Source organism: Pleurodeles waltl, chromosome 7 (assembly GCF_031143425.1).
Source record: "Pleurodeles waltl isolate 20211129_DDA chromosome 7, aPleWal1.hap1.20221129, whole genome shotgun sequence".
In the NCBI taxonomy this organism is placed as follows: Eukaryota; Metazoa; Chordata; class Amphibia; order Caudata; family Salamandridae; genus Pleurodeles; species Pleurodeles waltl.
This window is the reverse complement of record NC_090446.1, coordinates 318,488,579-318,504,174: the sequence shown is the minus strand read 5'-3', so window position 1 is coordinate 318,504,174 and position 15,596 is coordinate 318,488,579.

Sequence of the window (15,596 nt, the reverse complement as noted above, 5' to 3'; positions counted from 1 at the left end):
TGGAATTCTGACCCTGGCGGGAACCGCCGACAGAGACCGCCACATTAACACTCCGACCGCCACGGCGGTACAAACAAACAGCGCGGCGGTCACCGCCAACAGACAGGCGGCAGACAATGTACCCCCCACCCTATCACAACTCACCAATCCGCCACCTTTTCCGGGGCGGGAGCACCGCCGATAAAAACACGGCGGAAACCGACTACGAACGGGAAAACAATCACCTCTACGCACTCCACGAGGACGGAGGACAGCATGGAACCCGAATTAAACATCCTACCTGCTCTCGTCTACCTGCTCATCTACCACGAGTACGAACTCCGGCGCAGACGACAACGGTGAGTACTGCACCTACGACACAGGGGAGGGGGGAGGACGAAAGCTTACGGCACACACATATGCGACCCCCCCCCAAACTATGTACACACCAATGCAGAGCAACAAGTCACAGTGACACCACCCAAACCCCCGTGAAAAATGCAAAGACATAATTAAATTGTGAATCAAAATTTATGGAAAAAATAGCCTCTGATAAGTCATGGTCAAATAGCAATAAAACTATTAAAAAAAATATATATATATTTTCTTCAATCGAGGAACCGAGGCAATTCGTCCTGCACATTTAACGACATTCCAAGTGTCCGTGGGCCAAAGTGTATCAACACAAGGGCAAAGCCCACACAGGAGACCTGAGTCCTTTGGAGAGAACACTGCAGGGGCATCTGATGACAAAACTACAGGCACCTCAGGGGGAAGGGAAGGGGGGGCACCACAGCCACATGAGTCCACGACGCCAGATCCACGAAGGGGCCACCATGCCCATTGTTCCTTCCTGGGGAGTGCAAAGCCACAGTCTCTCAAGTCTCTACAGTGGGTGGCTTGCCCACGGTGCCATCCTGGGGAGTGCAAAGCCATAGTCTCTCAAGTCTCTACAGTGGGTGGGTTGCCCACTGTGCCATCCTGGGGAGTGCAAAGCCACAGTCCATCAGGTGGATAACAGTCTCCACTGGTCAAGGAGGAGGCATGGTGGGCACAGTGAACCGTGAACAGTAGCTCGATACAGATCCGGCACTGTCATTGTGCCAGTGGTGCTTGACAGGAAGGGCCCAGCGGAGCGGTGCTTGAGACGGCGGGGCCCAGCGGAGCGGTGCTTGCCATGAAGGGCCCAGCGGAGCGGTGCTTGAGATGGCGGGGCCCAGAGGAGCGGTGCTTGACAGGAAGGGCCCAGCGGAGCGGTGCTTGAGACGGCGGGCCCAGCGGAGCGGTGCTTGAGATGGCGGGGCCCAGCGGAGTGGTGCTTGACAGGAAGGGCCCAGCGGAGCGGTGCTTGAGATGGCGGAGCCCAGCGGAGCAGTGCTTGACAGGAAGGGCGCAGCGGAGCGGTGCTTGAGATGGCGGGGCCCAGCGGAGCGGTGCTTGACAGGAAGGGCCCAGCGGAGCGGTGCTTGAGACGGTGGGGCCCAGCGGAGCGGTGCTTGACAGGAAGGGCCCAGCAGAGCGGTGCTTGAGATGGCGGGGCCCAGCAGAGCGGTGCTTGACAGGAAGGGGCCAGCGGAGCGGTGCATGAGATGGCGGGGCCCAGCGGAGCGGTGCTTGACAGGAAGGGCCCAGCGGAGCGGTGCTTGAGACGGCGGGGCCCAGCGGAGCGGTGCTTGAGACGGCGGGGCCCAGCGGAGTGGTGCTTGAGACGGCGGGGCCCTGTTCAGCGGTGCTCTTCTGCACGGCGGGGCCCTGTTCAGCGGTGCTCTTCTGCACGGCGGGGCCCTGTTCAGCGGTGCTCTTCTGCATGGCGGAGCCCTGTTCAGCGGTGCTCTTCTGCACGGCGGGGCCCTGTTCAGCGGTGCTCTTCTGCACGGCGGGGCCCTGTTCAGCGGTGCTTGTCCAGTAATTCAAGGAAGCCAGACCTGGCCTGGACTCCCTGCTCAGTCGCCCTCCGACCGTGCAGTTGCAGGACCCTTCTGTGACGGAGTCCTGGGCCCTTTGGTGTCCTCCCTTACAGCCGGGATGGGGCTTGTGGGACCCTCCTGCTCCGCGCACCTGCTGGCTGACTTCTCCGCCCTGCTGCCCTTTCGCTCCTTAGAAGACGCTCTCTGGCCCTTGCCTCCCCTGGATGTTGTGGCAGGTGAAGTGGCCGAACTTTGGTCCTTGGGGGCAGCCGTGTCAGTCCTCTCACGGCGGCCCTTGACTTTCCGGGTCCTCTTGCCTGGGGGGGGGCTGGCTGTCCCCTTGCTGCTGATAGAAGTGTCACTGCTGACAAAGGGTGGACTCCAGAACCCATGCACCACAGTGACACTTGAAGCTGGGCTGGTGGTGGCTGAGGTGCTCTTGGGACTCTTAGCAGATGGAGGGGGTGGGTCAGGGGAGGGAAAGAGGTTAAGATTAGAGAGGTAAACTTTTTTAGGACCAAGGTAAAGGGTGGGAGTAGTGGTGATGGGAGTGGAGGAAGAGGAAGAGGATGTGGTTGTAGGAGAGTCAGGTGTTCTGTCTTTGGGTGCAGGTGATTGTGACGTAGGCTGTCGTGAGGTGGATGGCTGTTGGGTGGGTGGCTGCCTGCGTTTGTGTGTCTTGGAAGAGGGGGTGAAAGACACAGTGGGAGAGGACACAGGGGACGTGTAAATGGCAGTGGGGGTGGTGACTGCACGTGTGCGGACTGTACTGGAGGGTGTGGTGGTGATGGAAGCACTGGCTGATGGTGGTGTGCATGCAGGTGTGAGTGTAGACGTCACAGGGAGGGAGGAGGGAGATGAGGAGGAGGGGGACACAGAGGTGGTAGTGACTGTTGGCATGTCTGCATCTGGGTGTTGCTTGGGTGAGTGTTTGTGGGATCTGTGGTGCTTGTGTCTGGATGAGCTGACCTTGGGTGTTGACGTGTGTGCAGGCTGGTCTGATGGTGCGGATGGGATAGGCTGAGGAACAGGAGACAGAGACAGGGTGGAGGCAGTTAGAAGAGGGAGGCTGGAAACAGGGACAATGGCTGCCGTCAGTGCTGAGGCCAGAGCATTGAACGATCGTTGATGGGCAGCCTGACCCGAATGAATGCCCTCCAGGTAGGCATTGCTCCGATGCACCTTCCTTTCTACCCCCTGGATGGCATTCAAAAGGGTAGTCTGCCCAACAATGATGGTCTGAAGGAGGTCAATGACCTCCTCACTGAGGGCAGCAGGGGTAACAGGGGCAGGGGCTGAGGTGCCTGGGGCGAAGGAGACGCCCGCCTTCTTGTGCGAGCGGGCACGGAGCGTAGGCTGAGGGGCTGCTGGGAGGGCGGGGCTGGTGCGCTGGGTGGCGGCTGTACCTGTAGAGGCGGGGGGCCCGGATGTTGCCGCCACCGCTAGGGAGCTCCCATCCGAGGACGTGTCGGTGTCGCTGGTGTCACCACCGGTCCCCGTTGTGGTGCTCCCCTCGCCCTCCGTATCACTGGTGCCCTCGGTGTCTGTACCACGGCCCACCGGGGCCTTGTGACTTGCAGCTCCCTCGTGCTCCGATGCCAAATCTCCTCCGCCTGATGATGCTAATGCACATATGCACAAGAAGATAAAGAAAAAGGGTGGGGGGAGAAACAAAAACAGGTTGAGTGCATGCATTGTCAACACCGTTTGCGGAGAGGACAGACACAGGAGCCTCATGCACTAAGCCGCGCAATCGGGGTACACTACTCAGTACTTCTGACTAGGCCAACAGGTATAGGGACAACAAACGCGCACATGGGTGATGTAGGACCATGGATAGCTGTACTTGGCACCCTACAGAGGTGGGGGGCGGGGGCACAGGGCCATGCCTAAAGGAGAGGGCTACACTACAGAAAGCGCCCTGGCCTAATGACACCCACAACCCTCCTCCCCCACCCAGACGCCTCCACTGCGCATAAAGATAGCAGAATGTGCTGATACTCACCCCCTTGTGTCTGCTGTGATGTCCTCAAGCGCCCATCCAAATCAGGGTAGGCCACCGCCAGGATCCGGGACATCAGGGGGGTCAGGGTACGACTGGCACCCCTCCTAGGTTGGGAGGCCATCCCCAGCAGTGACTCAGCGGTCTTCCTGGTTCCGTGGCGGATGTCCTCCCACCTCTTGCGGCAGTGGGTGCCCCGTCTGATGTGGACCCCCAGGGCCCGGACTTCCTTGGCGATGGCACGCCAAATGTCGACTTTCGGATCGGCGCTGACCTAGTTGACATGTACAGGGTGGGAAATGAAATTCCATCATTTTTCTGCATGTTAGATGTGAATGCCCCCCCCTCCCCAATTTTGCCATGTGGCACATGCTCTCATCTGTCGTGCGTTGCACTCCTCATTCGCTCCCCACCCCACCAACTTACATCCACCCCACTCCACACAGGCATAGCCCATTCAATGTGCACCCAGTGTACTTACCTGTTGGTCTGGAGGACCGTAGAGTAACGCATACTGGGGGAGGACCCCATCCACAAGTTTCTCCAACTCTTCAGACGTGAAGGCAGGGGCCCTTTCCCCAGTCACAGCAGCCATTGTCACTTCCAGACCGAGGTCACAGCAGCACTTGCAGTATAGGTCCTCTCCTGTGGAAGATCAGGTCTCGAGTGATTAATCATGTAGAAAATGGCGGTCACGCCCGCGGCGGTGCGTACCGCGGCGGTGCGTACCGCGACCGCCGGCCCACATCCTCATTGGCTCCTGAAACCCATAGGGTTCAATGTTAACCAATGCGGCTTCGTACAGCGGTCTTCGACCGCCTACCGCCACGGTGTGCCACGCCAGCGCATTGACCTCACATCCCATTGTCCCACTTCACAGGTCAGGCAGCCGCCATTTCAAGGGCCCACATGGCTTAATTTCAACTGCGTCACACAGGCCTAGGCCTTGCATTGCCACACATACACGCCTTTCAATACATAGATAACCGTGTGCTATGCAAGCTGTGGTGAACGTACCTGTGATTTGCTTGACTCCATTCTCCATGTTGTCCTTCCTAGGCACTGTCCGCTGGGACTTACGAGGAGAAGGATGAATCCTCGCGTGTACCGACCGCTGGTGGACCTGTCGACAATGGAAGAACGGCATATTATACTACGATACCGACTTGACCGAGCCACTATACATGAACTGTGTGCCCAGCTGGAGCCAGCCCTGATGTCCCCCATCCGCCAACCCACAGGGATTCCCCCTTTGGTGCAGGTTTTGTCAGTACTCCATTTCCTTGCAAGTGGATCATTCCAAACAACAGTGGCCATGTCATCTGGGATGTCTCAGCCTATGTTTTCTAAGGTTTTGTCAAGAGTGTTGTCTGCCCTGCTGAAACACATGCGGAGCTACATTGTATTCCCTGAGGAGGATGATTTGGCCACTGTGAAAGGTGATTTCTATACCCTTGGACATATCCCCAACATCATTGGTGCCATTGATGGGACCCATGTGGCTTTAGTCCCCCCAAAAGACGATGAGCAGGTGTACAGAAACAGGAAAAATTACCATTCTATGAATGTGCAGGTGGTCTGTTTGGCAGACCAGTACATCTCCCATGTAAATGCCAAGTTCCCTGGGTCAGTGCATGACACGTATGTTATGCGAAATAGCAGCATCCCTTATGTGATGGAACAGCTACAGAGACAACGTGTGTGGCTAATAGGTGACTCTGGTTACCCCAACCTGCCTTGGCTATTAACCCCAGTGAGGAGTCCCCGGACCAGGGCAGAGGAACGGTACAATGAGGCCCATGGGCGAACTAGGAGGATCATAGAAAGAACCTTTGGGCTCCTGAAGGCCAGGTTTAGGTGCCTGCATATGACAGGTGGATCCCTGATGTACTCACCAAAGAAGGTGTGCCAGATCATCGTGGCCTGCTGTATGCTTCACAATCTGGCATTGCGACGTCAGGTGCCTTTCCTGCAGGAGGATGGTCCAGATGGTGGTGTTGTAGCAGCTGTGGAGCCTGTGGAGAGTGAAGAGGAGGAAGACGACGGGGACGACACAGACAACAGGGACACAGTTATCCAACAGTATTTTCAGTAGCACACAGGTAAGAATCACCCACGCCATTTAACATTTCCTGAAAGCCTCATGCATCTTTACTTTGTGTATTTCCCCCCAGTTCTTTTAAACTGATGTTTGATTTTCCCTTCCCTTTTCAGTGCTGTATGACCCACTGCGTGACTTCTGCTTGGTTAGCCCATGGACTAATGCTTATTGACATCGGTATGTTTTCATCACAAAGTTAACTGAACATTATTGATCAGTAATGTGTTATACATTTGTAAATAATACAGGCTGACTCCTGAATGATTTCAGTGCAATGAGTGATTTATTTTTAGTGCTAGATATTGGTACATGATATTAAAACGGTGATGGGTGACGGTGGAGTTATGTCCATGGCAGAGTCCAGTTCTCAGTTTCACAGGTGCATTGTCCATATGCCTGTGGAAGGATGGAGCAGGGGCAGTTCAAGGTTGGACAGGGTGACAATGTGGGACAGTGGGATGATATCAGGGGGTATCTTATGCTGGCGGGTGTCTTGGCATCCTACTCTGTCTTCCTGTGAGATCTCAGGTTCCTCTTGCGGGGTGGTTGTTCTTCAGCAGGAGGTGGGGTTCTGGTGGCCTGTCGTTGTGGTGGGGCCTCCTGTCCACTAGCACCGGCAGAGGTGGTAGGCTGTTCCTGGTCCTGGCTTGTGACAGGGGCCCTTTGTGGTGCCCATGGTCCCGCAATGTGGTTTCTATCCGGTTGAGGGCCTGGACTATGGTCCCCATAGCGGTACCGATGTTCCTGAGTTCATTGCTGAACCCCATGTAGCGTTCCTCCTGCTGTGCCTGGATCTCGGTAAACCTGGCCAGTACCGTCGCCATCGTCTCTTGGGAGTGGTGGTATGCTCCCATGATGGTGGTGAGGGCCTCTTGGAGAGTGGGTTCCCTGGGCCTGTCCTCCCCCCCTGTCGCACAGCAGCCCTCCCAGTTGCCCTGTTTCCCCGGGCCTCTGTCCCCTGGACGGTGTGCCCACTACCACTGCCCCCAGGTCCCTGTTGTTGTTGGGGTGTTGGGTCAGCCTGGGTGCCCTGTAGTGGCGGACACACCGCTGATTGACGCGTCCTGGAGACAGAGGCATGGGCCCGCTGGGTGGGAGCTGTGCTGGTGTTCCCAGAGGGGGTGGGGTCTGCTGTGGCCTGTGTCTGTGTGTGGGGAACTGACTGTCCAGAGGTCCCCGATGGTCCGGGCTGGTCATCAGGTTCTAGGTCGACAGAGCTGCTGTCCTCACTGGGTGCCTGTTCTGGGGGAGGGATGGACAAATCTGGACCCTCCGTGGCGGTGTGTTGGCGTTCGGGCCCTGCAGGGGTAAAATAGTGTGGTTATTGTTTTTGTGTGTGCCATGGCGTGCATTTTGAGTGCCCTTGTCCCCCAGTGCTGGCATTCCCTTGTGGGAGGTGTTGTGAGGGTGGTTGGGGGGGGGTGTATGGGTATGTGCAATGGTCATGCTTTGGTGATGGCTGTCTATGGTTTGTGTTGGCATTCAGGGGTTGGTGTTGTTTAGGGTGGGTTGTGCTGGTGAGACATTGGCAGGGAGGATGTGTGCTGGGGGGTTGAGATTGGGGGTGAGGGTGGGGGTGTGGGTTGGCATGCTGGTGGTTGGGGGGGGTGAAGTAGTTGAGATTCGACTTACCAGAGTCCATTCCTCCGTGTACTCCAGCGAGGCCATCAGGATGCAGGATGTTTACTACCTCTTGCTCCCATGCTGTGAATTGGGGTGGAGTGGGTGGGGGTCCGCCGCCAGTCTTCTGCACAGCGATGTTGTGTCGCGACACCATCGAGCGCACCTTCCCCCGTAGGTCGTTCCATCGCTTTCGGATATCTTCCTGATATCTGGGATGCTGTCCCACAGCGTTGACCCTGTCTACGATCCTTTGCCATAGCTCAGCCTTCCTTGCTATAGTGGTGTGCTGCACCTGTGTGCCGAAGAGCTGGGGCTCTACCCTTATAATTTCCTCCACCATGACCCTGAGTTCTTGGTCCGAGAACCTGGGGTGTCTTTGGGGTGCCATGGGGTGGTGTGGATGAGGTGTGGGGTGGTGTTTGTGGTGATGTGCATGGTGATGTGTGGTGATGTGTGCGTAGATGTGGTGTGGGTGATGATGTTGTGTTCCTGTGTGTGTTGTGCTTTGCGTTCCCTGTGCTCTCTCTCAGTGTATTGCGCCTTCTCTCTGATCTTTGTGGTTGTAGGGGTTTGTGGGTGAAGTGGGTGTGTGTTTTATAGTTAATTGGGTGTGTGGGAGTGTTGTGTGTATGTGTATCAGGGGTGTGTATTTCAATTTGTCCAATGTGGCTGTGTTTTGGAGCTGTGTGTGTATTTTGAGCGCGGCGGTGTGTACCGCCAATGGAATACCGCGGTTGAAAGACCGCCGCGTGGATTCGTGGGTCAGAATGGCATGGGCGTGTTTGTGTTGGCGTGGCGGTGGAGGTTTGGTCATCTCCAGTTTATCGCTGCCCGCTGATGAGGCGGCCTTCCTTGGATGTCAGGTTTTTGGCGGTTTCACAGTTGGTGGTCAGAATGACCGTGGCGGTTTACCACAGCCGCGGCGGTAGAATGGCGGACTTCTGACCGGCGGTAAGGGCCTTTTACCGCCGAGGTCAGAATCACTCCCTTTGTCAAAGAAAACTGTGAAAGGAGATAAGTGGTTTGACTTACAGACAAATGAAAAATTTCCAGATGTACTGAGGACAATAAATGAAGAGCAAGACACTACAACAAGAGCGAATACAGATGAAGATCTGAGTGAAGGAGAAATAAGTGTAAATCGAAGATCGAAAAGAAAAATTGTTGCAAGTTGCAAGATACTGTGGTCCTGAATGGGCATACTGTGCAACAGATGAGTGGCAGTGAGAATTTTTGTCCTTTTGTTTTGATCTTGAATTTCCTGATCAAGATTTTGGAACTTCAATTTGTTTTTTAATTGAAATTTGAAACTAAAGTAGCAGCTGAACAAGAAGAACATTACATGCTACAAGTACAAATACAAATTGTTGTTTAACAGACTGTGATATACTGAAACAGCCTTTGAAATCGATTTTTGACACACTGAACAGATTATGAGAAGCTGCTAAAAACCATTTTTTTGTGAACAGTTCTGGAGAAGAGTCCGAAAGCTGGAAATAACTGCCAAGATAATTATTTTTGTTTTTGAGTTTTGGCTGCACAGTTAAATATTACTACAGTACTACACTTTCAAAGTTAGAAAAGTTTAATAGGGATGAGAAATACTTATGTTTAGACCACTCACAAGAAGATCTTTCTTCTAATGTTTTCTATCACTTATTGTATGAATATCTTGAGAAGATGAATGTGAAGGAGTGTTATGCTTGTACGCAAATTCCTTCATCAGTGGAAGAAGGAGTAACATACCATAGTTTGCCACTAACTTATGGAATCAGTTGTAGTCTTCTACTAACAAGGCTTTATAACCAGGAATACATTCAGTATTTCAACTTTAACCTAGACATAGGGGGTCATTTCAACTGTGGCAGTAATTTGGAAAAAGGTACTGCTAACAGGCTAGCGATACCTTTCCCCAAATGATGACATTGGCGGTTTGGCTCAAGCCAACCCGCCAATGGAGCACTCGGTCCGCCAGGGTGGTAACAGCCGCCGGGCTGCAGACTTCAGTCTCCAGCCAGGCAGCTGTCACAATCCCGCCCTCTGGATTATGGCCCGCCTATCGCCATGGTTTTTGTGGCAATCGTACCACCACCAAAACCATGGCGGTAGGCACTATCAGTGCCAGGGAATTACTTTCTGGCACTGAGAGAGGTCTCCCCCGCCCCCGCCCCCTCCCCAGAGATCTCCCCCACCCTCTCCCCGACTTCCATCCCCCACGACATCCACACAACCACATGCGCACACATACACACTCATCAACACACGCATACCCACATCCACCCACACATGCACACATACATACCCACACACCGCAACACACACTAACATACATTGATGCACACACGCATTCACAACACACAACATACACGTACGCATACAAAAACAGACACAAAAACAGACACACACACACACAAAACCGCCCACCCCACTCTCCCATCAGATAACTCAACTCAACTTACCTGCTTGCAGAGGGTCCTCTGGAAGGAGAGGAGATGTGGCAGCAGCGTCCCCCAACGAAACACTGCCAGGCCATATCATGTAACATGATATGGTATGTGTTGTTTTGCTGGTGTGGCGCTGCTGCTGGCATGGCGCTGCTGCTGGCAGCAGCGCCACTTTAGCACAGTCCACCGCCATGACCATCAACGGAATTCCTCCAGACTTCTGGTGGAATTCTGCCTATGGTCATAATGTGGTTGGCGGCTGGTAGCTACGGCGACGGTATGTTGGCGCCCATCGCCGTGGCGGTAGGCAGCATTTGCCGCCAATGTCATAATGAGGGCCATAGTGTTTTCTTTTGTTCTGATTAATCAGGATTTCAGTAACATTGCCAAAGAAAGAAACATTGATGTTGTAGGAGGTTTCTTTGAGCCTACACTAACATTTGGGACTGCCTATGCACATCGCAATAACCTTATATGCTTGCTTTCACCAGTAGAAAAATCCATTTTACATCAAAATGATGACTGGAGAAAAGCTTGGAAGGAGAAAATAGAGAAGGGGTTAGTGAAGAGGACATTTAGAAATGATGATGCTTTTAGTGAAACTAAAACCGAAGGAAGGTTAGCTTTAGATGCACAACATGTAGGAAATTTGCATTTATAGACCACAATCTGGATTCGACACTAACTTTGTTGAAATGAGTGAATGCAGACATGTATTCCTTTACAAGAATACATGTAACTTTATGCTAAATGGCCAGGACCCTGTTATTCCAGGAGTTTATTACATCCGTGGAAAGAATGCTTATTCTCGTCTGCCAAGGGTATGGTATGGGACTTGCTTTTTGGGAGTTGTATTCCCGAAAAACTCAACACTATGACGGCCGATGCTCTATTTGAGTTCCTTGATGAAGAGTTTTCCAGTGGACGGATTTCTGAAGTCATTGTCAAGGATAAGGGCGTACAAATTGGGCCAGAGGAAATTAAGTTATTTATTTTTGTTTGTCCATTGTACACTGTCATACTGCACTTTACCATCCTTATGAAAATGGCCATGTGGAATTTATTAGTAAGATGGTGAAGGCTTGTATGCAGAGTGCTTTGTTGTACAAACTTTCTTTTACTAAAGAACTTTTGAAACAGGATTCAAATTGGCAAAGGAGAAGATTTTGCAACATCAAAAAAAGTATAAAGTCAGATTTCATGCCTGTCATGGTATGTGTGATAACAAATGGAAGGTTGGTGACATTGTAAGGGTGATTAAATCTAAGTTTGTGAAGAAGGGCATCAAACATGACATGTCTGTTCAAAATCACAGGAAATGTTGTATTTCATATTCAGTTAGGAGTATGTCATATCTTGCAAGGAGTTCTGTTACATCTAAGTCTGATGGGCAAAGGTCATGTGGTGATTGACTTCCAGTAGCATCATTATCTGATAAGTACACTTCAACAAGGGATGTTTCTCAACAGAATGTTCAACTACTTCAACATCCTAGTGGAGTCAGGAACTATCCCAAACTATCCCAGATATTGTATCTCTGTGAAGGTTTCATACATTGTTTTGCTATTCCAGATTTCCATGGCATTTTACATACTCCATTATTTTTCTTTTTGACATTAGTTTTATTATAGTTACATGTCTATACATTTTTGTTTGGTGTTGTGTGAACTGTGTCTTGTGGGCATGTCTGACTTGTTAATTTTTATAACCTTTGATTGGTTTCCCATCCAGAATGTGGGGAGAGGGGTGGTAGAATCTTTAGCTAGATAAAACTGTAAGATTGAAGTGGACGGTCTGCTCTAATGGTGCTGAAAATTTTACAAATAAACTAATTCAAATTAAACACTTTGTTGTGTTGAGAACCTACTACAGTAGTGCCAGAGTTTAGTGTTGAAGGCATTTTCTATCCTCAGTAAGGCTACCTTTTGCACTGGCACATTTCTATTATCCATTACCATCATAGGGAATATTTGCCTCAATTTAGGGAATGTGTTACAGCCAAGTATGAAACTGTTTTGTTCTTGATAAAACAACCCAGTTGGAAATTGCACAAATGTATTTGCCAGTATCTTTCCTAATATTTTGTGGTCTGTGTTAAAATTGGGGATGGAGATACAGATGTGAAAAGTAGTTTGCAAGTTCACTATTTCCACATTGCTAGTACATATGGCACAAGCCGGTCGTCTGGGGTTTAGTGAGGATAAAATCTTAGCCAACAATTTGCCTGAACTATCTTCCTCTGCATGTAGTGCGGCTGATTAGTCTTTGTCATGTGCGCAACTTACTCACTCCAGTAATGTGACATACTCATCCCTAGCACTGAGGAGATGGTGGGTCACATGTTATTTAGTTTGCAATTCTATTTCTAAGTCTCAGATCAAATGCCCCAGGTGTAATGTCTTATGCTTGAGTGTCTGTTTTATCCCAAGTATAGCTTTCATACAGATTTCCTTTAGTACTACATTGAATGCATAAAAAACAATTGTTCTGTCTTTGCCAGGTCTTCTTTTTCCTTGAAATAAAATTCTATGTTAATCCACATGATGTTTCCAAAAACATATATAGGTATGGCAGGAATGTGTCCATCAATTTCAGTGTCACTAGTAAGGGATTGTCATTGGATTAGTTGTGCCTCAGGTATTCTGAATCAACTGCCATCTGCCCCACTTCTTCTGTACACAAGAATACGTCCTGTTGTGTGTGTATCATGTGTTCTGGTGCATCGTCAGACATCCATAAAACACCTTTGCTGCAGCCAGGTGCACACAATTCTAGGCTCCCCCATACTTTTATGTGTAGTCCCTGTAAAGAGTTTAGGCTGAAAGAATTGATTGCCTTTATTTAGTGTTGGGGACTCAAATACTTGCCAGAATCACTAAATCATCAACTTCTGTGTTCCCTAATCTGACAGATATACAGTGTTCAGCAATGTTTGTTTTAGTTTTACTAGAAAATTGGCTGGCCACAGTGCTATCTATAGCAGCACACGTCTGCCATATGCTGAATTAGTTGGACTGAGTATTTGTCCCCTCGTTTTTTTTGGAGTATAGTGAGTTCTTCCTTAGTGTGTCTTTTGAAGAGACACACCTGTATTTGCTGTTGTTTCAAACAAGTGCGGATTCTACGCTGCTTGGCAGAAATTGCTGTGCCCTACATAATCTACATAAAATGTTTTTATCAAGTCAGTTCCATGATGGGTAGTGCAGATGAAAAAAGGGTTGCTTCTCCAGGTGCCCACCTTACTCAGGGTGCACAAGCAATGCTCTAGGAAAGCATGTTTATTTTACCTTATTTTATTTTGACATTGGTTTGTAGAGCAGTTATTGCTTTCTTTTCCTGCTTTGTTTGTTCCCGAGCTACAGGCCATACGTCAACCTTTGCCAACTCTCCAGCCCAGGTCAGAACTATTGAATGGCTTCAGACAATATAGCTTAATAACAAAATAGTAACCAATAACATGGTGCTTCCAGTTCTATGCATTTTGATCAGGGATCTGCTCAGGGCAGGTCTCAAGTTGACCCTCCACAAATCTGCCCATCATTTCCATTGCATGTTTTTGGATGCATACAACCAGCTAATGTTGAGATTGGTTCCTGTGGAGCATTCACCTCGGTATCTTTTTATAGAATTCAAACAATGTCATCTGTCATAATGAGGGTGACAACTGGAACATGATTATTGTCTTCTGTGGTGTTCTTGGTGATGAACACAGAATAACGTCCTAAGATTTCTGTTTTGTTGCTCATCTTTACTGACTGGGCATCTCACTTTGCATAACATTTGCTACCAGTCTTGCTCTTCCCCCCACTGGATTATTAAAGGGTCCTCAGTGACAGCATCTGTTGCCCTTTCTGTTATGCAGTGAGCCCTATTAAGAACCAGGTTTCACAGGTTCTTCTGTTAGACCAATTTAGTCTCCAGCCAAATGCAAACCATTGATACTCTTCAAAGAAATGCCTATCACCTTCACCATGACTTCCACCTTTGCTGTACATATTAGTGTGTATTTCAGTTCTATCTGGTGCAGTAGTTTCTTATTCTCCATGAAAGAACTACATTGTTTTTGTACTGCAGCTGTAGAGTCATGGACGATAAGAACGTTATTACGTTCTATGATTCAAGTCCCTCTGAGTGTGGTATCCTGAGGATGTGCTCCCATAAAGTTACATAACCATACTATAACTGAACTGTGTAGGGCTCTGTGAGCAGAAGGCTGCACTGGGTCTCAGATGATTCTACCCACTGAAATGTTTTTCAGAGGCCCATAGACACCACTGTCTTTGGTACTGATTCCTAAAATAGGAGTTGTGGATGGCCTGGTCTGTTCCTTCTGGGATTCCCACAGCGCAGATATTGTTGTGGCTTAAGCAGGCTTCTGCATCTTTGGCTTTGCCATAAAGTTGTCTAATGGTGTCTCTAGGATCTGAAATCTGTTTCTGCGGTCCTAGGAATGAAGGCATTTTTATAGAAAGTGCTGCCTGTGGGGGTTATTCCAACTTTGGAGGAGGTGGTAATCCGTCCCAAATGTGACGGATTTACCACCAGCCGTATTACGAGTTCCATAGGATATAATGGACTCTGGCTGGTGGTATATCCGTCACTTTACCGTCACTTTTGGGATGGATTACCACTTCCTCCAAAGTTGGAAAAAAACCCTGTGTCTCTGGTGCCCATTCAATTTCTTGTGCTTGGCAGTCAGATGTCCCACATCTAGGACCTTGGTCAATTTTAGACTCAAATTCAGTCCTTGGTCAATTAAGATCTTGTCACTTTTGTATGTGGACATCCAGGCTATTCTCCACATTTCTCAGTGAGTCTCCAGTGCCTTCCTCATTCTTACCATACTATAGTTCCTTTGCTGTAAGCACCATGTCCTCTGCTGAGTTGCCCTATTTCATTTACTGTCTTTTGGGCCAAACCGGGCCCCTTTTTACTGGGGCATGTTGATCCTGAGGTGGAGGGGCAGGGCCCCCCGGAGAAGAGATTGTTTTGGCCCCATTGGGGCCTATTATACTGGGGCATGATGATGACACGCTGGGGGCCCAGGAGGGCAGGGGAGCTGGGCCAGGTGATCTGGGCAACCTCCCTTTGGAGCCCCTAGTGAAAACAGCTGGCCCCATGCCTGGGGAGACAGATGGGGCCACTAGAAAGGAGAGGGCAAAAGGGCTGGGCAGACAAGGTTTAGGCTGGGTCAAGGCAAGGCATTGGAGGGGGAGACCAGGGTAGGCGGTATAGAACAGTTCAGGCCCCAGAGGGCCCCCTCTGGGCCCACGAGTGAGGCACTTTCAGGTGTTACAGCAGGGCAGGGTGAGGCACAGTACTGGTCCTCTGAGGACATAGAGGCCAGGATTAAAGAACAGAGGAGGGCGGTGGCGGAGACAGAAGAGAGGTGGGCACAGCTATGCAGGGACATAGAGGAGGCCTTAGAGAGAGAGCGGCAGCCAAAGAGGAAGGTGGGCAGAAGGGGGCCCAGAGGCATTCCTGCCCCTGGGGAAGGACAGGGTAGTTGGGCATGGGTTCCAAATGAACGAGAGAGTAGC